Here is a 9,653-nt window from a genome sequence, read left to right on the forward strand (position 1 = left end):
TGGAGCAGTGGAGGTACACATTCTCTGGAATGATGAATCATGCCTTTCCATCTGGCAATCTGATGGACTAGTCTGGGTTAGGAGGTTGCCATGAGGACGGAACATTTCGGACTCTAAAACCAGGCTCAAACTACATGACTAGCGATTGTGTGTCCGATTTTGGCGTCTGGGTGCACCGCACACTAGAAGAGAATCGCAACTGTCAATTGTCTGTTTCTTCATTCACTGACTAATGCAAATAAGGAACTGGAACACATTGTGGTGAAGTGTTGGAGTTGATTAAGGGTGTTGTAACTTAACTGATGAGGGGGCTTGCATACTACATGAGGATGACGCGGGTGACTCAGTGGTCAGTAATGGACCTAACAGAGCCAGAGCCACCCACTACTCACAACAAACTGTAAGCTTTGTGTGTGTGTGTGTGTGTGTGTGTGTGTGTGTGTGTGTGTGTGTGTGTGTGTGTGTGTGTGTGTGTGTGTGTGTGTGTGTGTGTGTGTCCATGAGTAAGTGATGAGTCATCCTATTATCTCAGCACCCTGGCTGTGTTCACTGGACAGAGTAGACTCACTCTAGTACTCTCTGACTCTCCGCGGCGCTTCCTCTCACCCTAACCTCCCTGTCATGCCTAGGGGTCCACCGATACAGGTTTTTCAATGGCCGATGCGATACCAATTTTTTTTCATCACCCTTGGCCGATACTCGATTTTCGATACCCGATATTTGAGGCCGATATGGGCAAAAAAAGTTTAAAAAATGACAAATATTCCAGGTCTCAAGTTAAAAATAAACATTTATTTAACATCATCAAATTGAGGTAGAACGTGTAACATTTAAACACGAACTCTAACAATCAAGTAATGTCTAAAAAGCAAGTATTACAAAAATAAAGTGTCTTGGTGCTTTTAAAAAACCTGAATAACCTAAAATAATAATAAATATTGCATATCGGCCAAAACCACATGTGTATCAGTCGATACCGATACACTTAAAAAACACAAATTTCGGCCGATAATATCTGTCTGCCCTTAGTCATGCCATCTTCATTATTCTCAGGCTCAGTACATGCCCCGGTTATAACATAGCATAGCACAATATCTCAAAAAAGATTATGAAATTCATAATATGAATACATCATTCTGAAATGTTGGCAGTATTTTTCAGTATTCAAAAAAAAGAGAGAAATCGTGGAAAATGCAATTGTGAATAACTTTCTAGAACTTTCTAGTTAAGGTGGTCATCTAATACCTAGCTTACTAACTACCTTAGGTCCTCTGAAATTATGAAGATTTATGTAATTTTTACTTACATAATTGTATTTCGGCGGGTTTATCTATTTCATAGGCGTTCCAATCATGGTAGTTACATCTCTATGATACCAAGCAGCCCACCTTGACTAACATATATTTTCCAGGAAACACTGAAATAGTGCATGTGTGTGAGGACTGTTGAGCTGCTTGACAGAGATCTGTTATACATTACAGCCGTTTAACATCATCGAGAAATTGACTCCTTCTTTCCGCTTAACTTACAGTAGCTTACTACTACAAACTAAACTCGACATGAACTGGATGAATAAGGACCTTCGCAGACATAAGTGTTTCATCATATATCTTAGTCTTTCATCATGCGCTGGGCTGGACCCCAAGATATAAACAGTCCACTCTCCAGTCTTGTTGCTGTTCATTCCTCCCTTGTCCTCTCCTTGCTGTCCAAGACCCCCCCCCCTCTCTCTCTCTCTCTCACACACGCCAAATCCACACATGCCAACACAAGGTACACAAGGTACACAATCACACACGCACAATACTCACAGCGTACACTTTTCTCACGCGCGCGTTCTATCGCTCTATCGTTCTATCGCTCTATCGCTTGCTCTCTCTCTCTCTCTCTCTCTCTCTCTCTCTCTCTCTCTCTCTCTCTCTCTCTCTCTCTCTCTCTCTCTCTCTCTCTCTGTGTCTGTCTGTCTGTCTGTCTGTCTGTCTGTCTCTCTCTCTCTCTCTCTCTCTCTCTCTGAGTGTGGATGAGGCGCATATCATTATCCATTATAAGCCACAGCCTACCCCTGTGGGCGGCACCATCCTGTGTGTCTGTGTATGTGTGTGTGTAAGTTTGTGTGTGTGTCTGTGTGTGAGTGTGTGCATGTGTGTGAGTGTGTGCGTGTGTGTGTGCGTGTGTGTGTGTGTGTGTGTGTGTGTGTGTGTGTGTGTGCCGTGTTATCCTCTGCATCCCGAGCAGGCCATCACTCTGCAGAGTGCCATGTCCCCTCTACACGCCTCTGCCTCTCTCTCTGCTGTGGACCACGCTCACCTGCAGTGCAGTGCCTGTTTCACCACAGCGGCGCACGCACACACACACACAGACACACACACACAGACACACACACACACACACACACACACACACACACACAGACACACACACACACACACACACACACACACACACACACACTCAATGGGTGTGTGTGTGTGTATGTATCTTTGTGTGTGTGTGTAGTGATAGAGTGTCGCAGCAGGACCTACCTCTCAGGGTCTCCATGTATTCTGGAAACTGCTTAATGGAAACTTCCCTTACACACACACACACACACACACACACACACACACACACACACACACACACACACACACACACACACACACACACACACACACACACACACACACACACACACACACACACACACACACACACACACACACACCATTTCCAATGACTGCAGCTGATCCGAATCATGCATCAGTATTCTGAGGCAGACTCATCACTTAAACCATCCTACACTTGCAAGGCACCAATGGTGAAATGAGCATCATCATCTTAACACTATTACGCAACAAGCCTGCTAATACACTTGACATTCTCACCATCTAACACGGCTATGAAAATATCAGATGGTTAGGGAGAACATGACTTGGCCGGGCCGAATATCCTGCTCTCAAACACAGTTAAAAAAGCAGTGTTAATTCAACACTTACAGAGTAGTCTGGGACCAAATACAGATGATGTTAACTCGACTTTAAATGTTGAAATGACACTGCATCTTTTTTTTGCTGCGTTCTTTATCATTTTCTTCTCTATTTTACAGTGGAAATTCAACACCCTCATGAGGCTTTGACCCTCATCTGGCTTCACAGAGTTGACGCTAGTTCACACTTGACAACGTACAAGAGGAAACCACAGTGCAAACACAAACTACAGACAACAGCCTTAGCGTACCTTTTTACACGGTGCGTTTCACAGTATTGATTCATCATCTAGAGTCAGTTAAGTCCGGCTTTAAGCGTTGAATTGATACAATACAATTTACTGCGTACCTACAAGCAGGGGTTTAAGTGTACACCAGCCCACCAGCCAAATGCTGGTGAAATTTCAGTTTGGCTGGTAGAAAAGACCAACTTACGAGCCACTTTGACCCATTAGTGAGTGTGTTAAGTAGATTAACATCTACTAGCCATATTGGCTGGTAATGAAAAAAGTCAATTTAAGAGCTCTGTCTACAACAACAAATTAGTAGTTGGACCAAAAAAAGACAAAAGGGTCACAATTGAAGAATGACAAAGAAAACATTCCGATCTAAAGGTTACATTTTGTGGGGGATTTGCTTCCTTTGGGCTTTGATTTCATGCTGTTGGAGTTGGTGTGACTGATTAGTCTTCCTAAACACACATCAGGCAGTGTGGAGCAGCAGAGGCAGAGTGGCAGTGGTGGTGTGAGAAGGGAGAGCAGCGGCAACTAGCGATGCTGCCGATGACTTGGTCTTCCCCTCTCTCACTGACACACACTTTACAGTAAAAGCAACACTTTGTCCTCCAAATAAAAAGTACCCCAGTACACCAGATTTGGCAAGACAAGTAGAACTTGTGGCAGTCATAAATAAACATTACTGGAAGAGCACAGGTCGATAGATACACTGAGACTGTTGTTCTGGGAACAGATGGGCAACATTGAACAGCAACAGTGAAAGTGAAGAATACCCTGTCCTGTCCCTTCTTCCAAAAGGCTGCTTAGTTACATGTGCGCGCACACACACAAACACACACACACACACACACACACACACACACACACACACACACACACACACACACACACACAGTGCTGTATGAAGTCAACTAACAGATCAGACACAGAATGTGGCCTTTTTTCATCATTCACAGCTAATTAGGAGATTTGTGCCATCTGATTTGGGTGGGTTTTGGGTAGGTCAGTTTTCCCTTTGCTTATCACTTATGATGACCAATTTAATAAGTTCAAATTCATTCTTTGGCAAATATGTTTCATTTGGTGTTCTTTTTTCATTCTGTCCAACACCATTAGGTGCAGTGGTTTAGCTGAGCAAGTGTTGCAGTCAGACTGTTTCCTTTATTGCAAGCATTTCAAATTTGTTGTGCAGTATTATTCCTTGTCAACTTTTCAAGCAGGCATTTATGTGGTGTGTGTGTGTGTGTGTGTGTGTGTGTGTGTGTGTGTGTGTGTGTGTGTGTGTGTGTGTGTGTGTGTGTGTGTGTGTGTGTGTGTGTGTGTGTGTGTGTCTGTCTGTCTGTCTGTCCACTAGTTTCACAATACGGAAGAGTAAACAGAGGTTGTTGGGGTTGTTCTAATTTTTTTTTTTACTGTAACAAACATGTTACCACATGTTTATGAGATTGTAAAGACAAAATCAACTTCAATATAAAAAACTGCAAAATGTACTTGGAGTAAAACTCTATTTTCATTTAAATAACTGGCTGACTCAAGAAGCCATGAAAGAGCATGGCTATGAGTACCACCGGTGCCATACGTATGACATGACCGTGTCTTAATGTCACAAAAGTGCCATGGATGAGTCATAAACATTGTGTCAATACCATTACTTAATGTTTTATGGTCATGAAAAGTTGAGATTGTTATGGTTGTCTTTACCATAACCAAAATGTTACTCAATGACAACAGCCATACAATGTTAATGGTAAATGTTTATGACACGTCCATGACTGCGTTATGACACTGTTATGTATGACATGGTCATGTCATACTTGTGACTCTGGAGTAAGTGTTATCAAAACTATTTAGCCTAGGAGAGGGAAGCAGCATATTAACAAGGGGGTTGATGCTGCAGCTACATGGGCTACGGCTATGGATCGCAATACCAGATCAGCTACAACCAGACGAGGGGGGGGGGGGAATCGAAGATGAAGAAACTACCGAGTTTCTGTGTCATTACTACAATGGGTCAAAGACTCAATATTCTTTCAACAAAATGCCAATAAAGACCCTGTTTCAAAATGGATTTATGGCCACAGTAGGCATATAGCCCAACCAGTTTAATATCCATTTAATATCCAGTTTAATAACTTTGAGCATGCAAAAATGTAGTCTACTACTTAATAGGCTTACTCTCCTTTTGAAAGCCAAATTAAATGCGTTTACTTTACTGCCAGCCTAAATAGCACAGCCCCTGTGGTTACAACTGCAGTGGTAAAAAAAAATACATTTTTCAATAATATGCTCTTCTAAGCTTATTCCATTTCATATTTTACAATGCATCACGATGTGAATGGGGTGTTGCTCTTTTTTTTTTACATCGGACTGTCAAATAATTGTAAATGAAATTGTAACTTATTTTCGTCTGATCCCTTGTGAACATATTGTCAGTTTTTCTTCAGTGTGAAAGACAGAAATGTAAGCACACTGGGTTACACCACTGGGATGCCGATAAAACAATGTCACCTCGCTGGTAGAACGGCGGCTGTTCATTACAAAGTCTGTGTTGCTGTATGCTGTTGAAGCGCCATGCCCTTCAGCATCAAGTCCATACGCCAATTTCCTCCCAATAAAGTGATTAATCACTGTTATAACGGGAAGGAAAGAGAATTATCAGTGATTACAATGCTTTCTCTAGCTCTTATTTCCCCCCAAGTACATCATGCGTTCCCTTCTAGTGTGTCAGAGTAGCTGTTGTATCTTCTTGTGACAAATTGTCCAGTCCGGACATTTCTTCTTTGGTTAACGGTAGAGCTTGAACTAGCCTACATGACACATCCCATCAGACAGCATATCCCGACTGCCGTGCCAAGCATTCTAGTTGTCACTTTCAGAGACTCAAAATAATATATCACTGTCGTCAGTCTCGTTTACAATGTTTAATTGATTTAACACTTGACTCCTTAAATGCAAACAGTGGGGCATCATCAGACCGTGGGAAAACGCTAATTCCAAGCGTAATTGCTTTAGTTTAATTCGGATAGAAAAGCTAAAGTTATCCACTTACCTCGAGAAATGAGCTAGCTATTGGAAGCTAGTTACTTCCGTATATATCCGCACATCTTCTTTCTCACGGAGAAATGTCGGTCTGAAGAGTTCCGTTCACAGAGATCCAAAAGTGTAAAATCGAGACAAGTTTCGAATAGACAACAAAGCCCTGGACAACTCAGAGGGTCCCAAAAATGTTGATGCGAACTCGTGCCAAGCTAGCACCGTTACCACCACGGTAGGTACCTAATAATCTCTGACGTCGGTAACCTTTCCTCTCAAACCACGACCAGGCAGATTCCCGAAAAGACTTCTGCAGAGGCGCGTCTGATTGGTTCGTTTTCCTTTCAATCAAATATGCAAGCATTGTTTTGTTTAACCCTGTAGGTTACAGAATGACAATCAGTGGTTACACGGTTTCATTGTGTCCATTTGTATACTTTCTGTACCCGTTCGTTTGTGGAAGGCGAATGTTTTTGGTAGGCTGGTCATGAATTATGAAAAACTCAGGGCCAATATTTTTCATTAAGCATTTGCTTAAATCACTGAATAGTAGGCTAATGGTACAGCAGGCTAGCCTATTATGCATTATTCTTACCACCTAAATTAACTTCTAGGCCTACTAAATAAGAATCGTCTTGCGGAACCACATAAGAGGCAGGCAGCCTACAGCCTTAAACATAACACTTTTAGACAAGATAGGCCTATTTCAAGATAATGTGTGACTGCAGCTCTTTTTTAAAGTCACATACACAACTGTATTGATAAGCAAAATAGACAATGACTCATGACCATTATTTTCACTGTTCATCGTTGAGATGAATGAAACATTACTCACTAAACACGTAAATCTAGCTAGTAAAGTTGTTGCCATGACCTGTGGGCCATCCCATGCACTTTAAATATTTCACTGCACTTTTCAATGTAGGCCTATCCAATGTCTTTGTAGGCTATGTCATTGTTCATTAATTATGTTATACACCCCCCCAGTTTGTATTGTTGTAGGCCTATGTGTGAGCACACCAAATAACATTCCTAACAACTGTACTTTACACAGTTGATATGGCAAAATAAAACTTGAACTTGAACTTGAACTACTGCAGTTGGCAGTATAATTATCGCCTCCAGTAGCCTGTCTTATTTCCATGAACATATGAGATGATGACTAGACCAGGTATCCCAAACTTGTCCATGATAAGGCGAAGGCAGTAGCCTACATTCCAGCCAGCCAGACAAGTCTCCTCTGACATGGATTCATGCTAGAATTTTATTTATTTTTTCACCCCCTTTCAGAGGCTGACTGAAGTTTGTAAAATAATAACAGTAATGTTCAGAGATGCAATACATTATTATCATGCTTTTCTTAACTAATTGGAGTATTGTTTAGCTTATTTTTGGCACATTTTGTGTGCACATTAATTATTTGGTTATTCTTATTCAATTATTAATTTTGCTTTGCTATAGCCTACTCTTCCTGCCAACTTTTCGCAGCCTCCCTAACTTTTCGCTGCCCCCCGGGGGTCCTCGGCCTCCACTTTGAAAACCACTGGACTACACTATACAGTAGGCCTACATCTTCTATCTATCCAGATGAACTCTCCATTGTGTTCTGACAGGGTTTTTTTTTACATTTTACTTTGACCCTTGTTTTTGGGTGCTTCTGACCTGACAGTCTGAATATGGACACTAATTATACAGTGAAAAAAAATAGGCCTAGGCGTACTAAATTTGACGGGAAAAAAATGTTAAAAATTGTGTGCGAAAAAACTACACTTGCCAAACTCATGGAATCAGGCGATAGGTTTAGGCGTAGGCCTAATGACACTTATACACTACGTAAGTGTAATATATAATATAGGCCTATTGGATTTGTCACTCTGCTGGTCTTTAATCACATAAAAAGTTTACATCTTAACCTTTTAATTAACCAGAAAATATCAAAACAGCAACAATAAAACTGATTCTACACATATTTTCTCCATGAACTAAATAACTTAATCAGTTTTCACAAAATAATGAATTACCCAATCAGAACATCTTTCTTTTAGCAAGCAGTGTGCCACCAGGCGGTGTTGAGCTGAAGCTGGGTGTGCAGCGTGCACGGCGTCTTTAAGAGCAGGCCAGTCCCTCTGACATGCAGGCTGAAGGGGAGGGACTTCCCATCCGACCCACGAGACAGGCGAGTTAAAAGCACTGTGTACTTGCCCGGAATAGTGGGCTACAGGCAGCTTGATGCGGTGAAAATGCCTGCATCTCCAAAAAGATCAATACATGTATACAGGCACATACATAGATACATACAAATACAAACATGAACAAACATACATACATACATTCATATATAGCCTACATACATACAAACACACATGCATACATCATGTTTTATGTAATTTGTGTATTTGTAATGAATCAAACTTATTGATAGCCTATTTATAAGATAGCCTATTGCATTCTTGTCTTAACACAGCAGTGACTATATCACTGTTGATTTATGAGTGTCTTTTAAATAATAGTGGTCCTAGGACCACCCTACAAATAGTAGGCATAGTATGTAGTAGGCCTATGTACATTATTTGTTCTGAATTAAGCAGATACAAATAATAATGATAATGACACGTGCTGTCCTTGATGGGGCTAAAAAAAAAAAACCCTTTGCCAGTTTGGCCATTGTTGCCATTGTTGATTAAAAGTAGTGTTTATTCTATATTATTGAAACCTTTACTTACCTATTGTAATTGAACACTAATTTATCTCAATTTAAACTTTTGTACTATCTCTGTTATGTCAAAACATGGCCTCCAACTAAAGTCTTGGAAAGAGTGGGAGCGCGTGAAAGACTGTTGAACATGTGAAGTTGTGTCGACGAATAAGCGCAATCTCAGGGAAATCCCCATCTGACACACTGGCAAAATAAGAGAAACATCCTGTACCAATAATAAAGGCTCAAATCACCACATTACATTATGTTTAGAGCACATCCTTTGTGTGGGATTCATAATTACATATTATTATAATACCGTAATTCAGTTGTAATAATAACCTCATACATTTCATGCAGTTTGATGTTCAAAACAGCCGTCAGAATCAGTGAAATAACTCTTTCAAGTCTGATGTCGTTCATATTCAAATCAATGAGGCAGACAGTGAGTTTCCTTGTGGTTGACATTTTGTTTTATTTCAAATGTTCAGAAAACATTTACAAAAAATATTGGAAAAAGTACAACAGCCTTTTTTTCCTCACAAGAAACAGATGTGCTGCCACAGGTCATGTTGCATCAGTGGTGTCAAGATGGCTGCCATCCTTCAGTTATCACAGTACTGTACCTTTAAGATGGACAGCATCAGCACTCTGATAACTGAACCAGGGCAGCCTGTCACATCAAGCAGAGGTGGACAGCTGAGGAGGTGATCTGTAACCATTC

General features: G+C 41.0%; 1 protein-coding gene across 1 annotated transcript in view; it reads right to left on the minus strand.

Annotated features, from left to right (window-relative positions):
• jak1 (Janus kinase 1) overlaps positions 1 to 6,551 on the minus strand; it is an 82,396-nt gene extending 75,845 nt beyond the window's left edge. Inside the window, exon 1 of the mRNA XM_063201807.1 lies at positions 6,251 to 6,551. The gene's annotated coding sequence lies outside the window, so the exon portion shown is untranslated. The remainder of the gene's footprint in view (positions 1 to 6,250) is intronic.
• Positions 6,552 to 9,653: the final 3,102 nt, after the last annotated feature.

Source organism: Engraulis encrasicolus, chromosome 6 (assembly GCF_034702125.1).
Source record: "Engraulis encrasicolus isolate BLACKSEA-1 chromosome 6, IST_EnEncr_1.0, whole genome shotgun sequence".
Taxonomy (NCBI): Eukaryota; Metazoa; Chordata; class Actinopteri; order Clupeiformes; family Engraulidae; genus Engraulis; species Engraulis encrasicolus.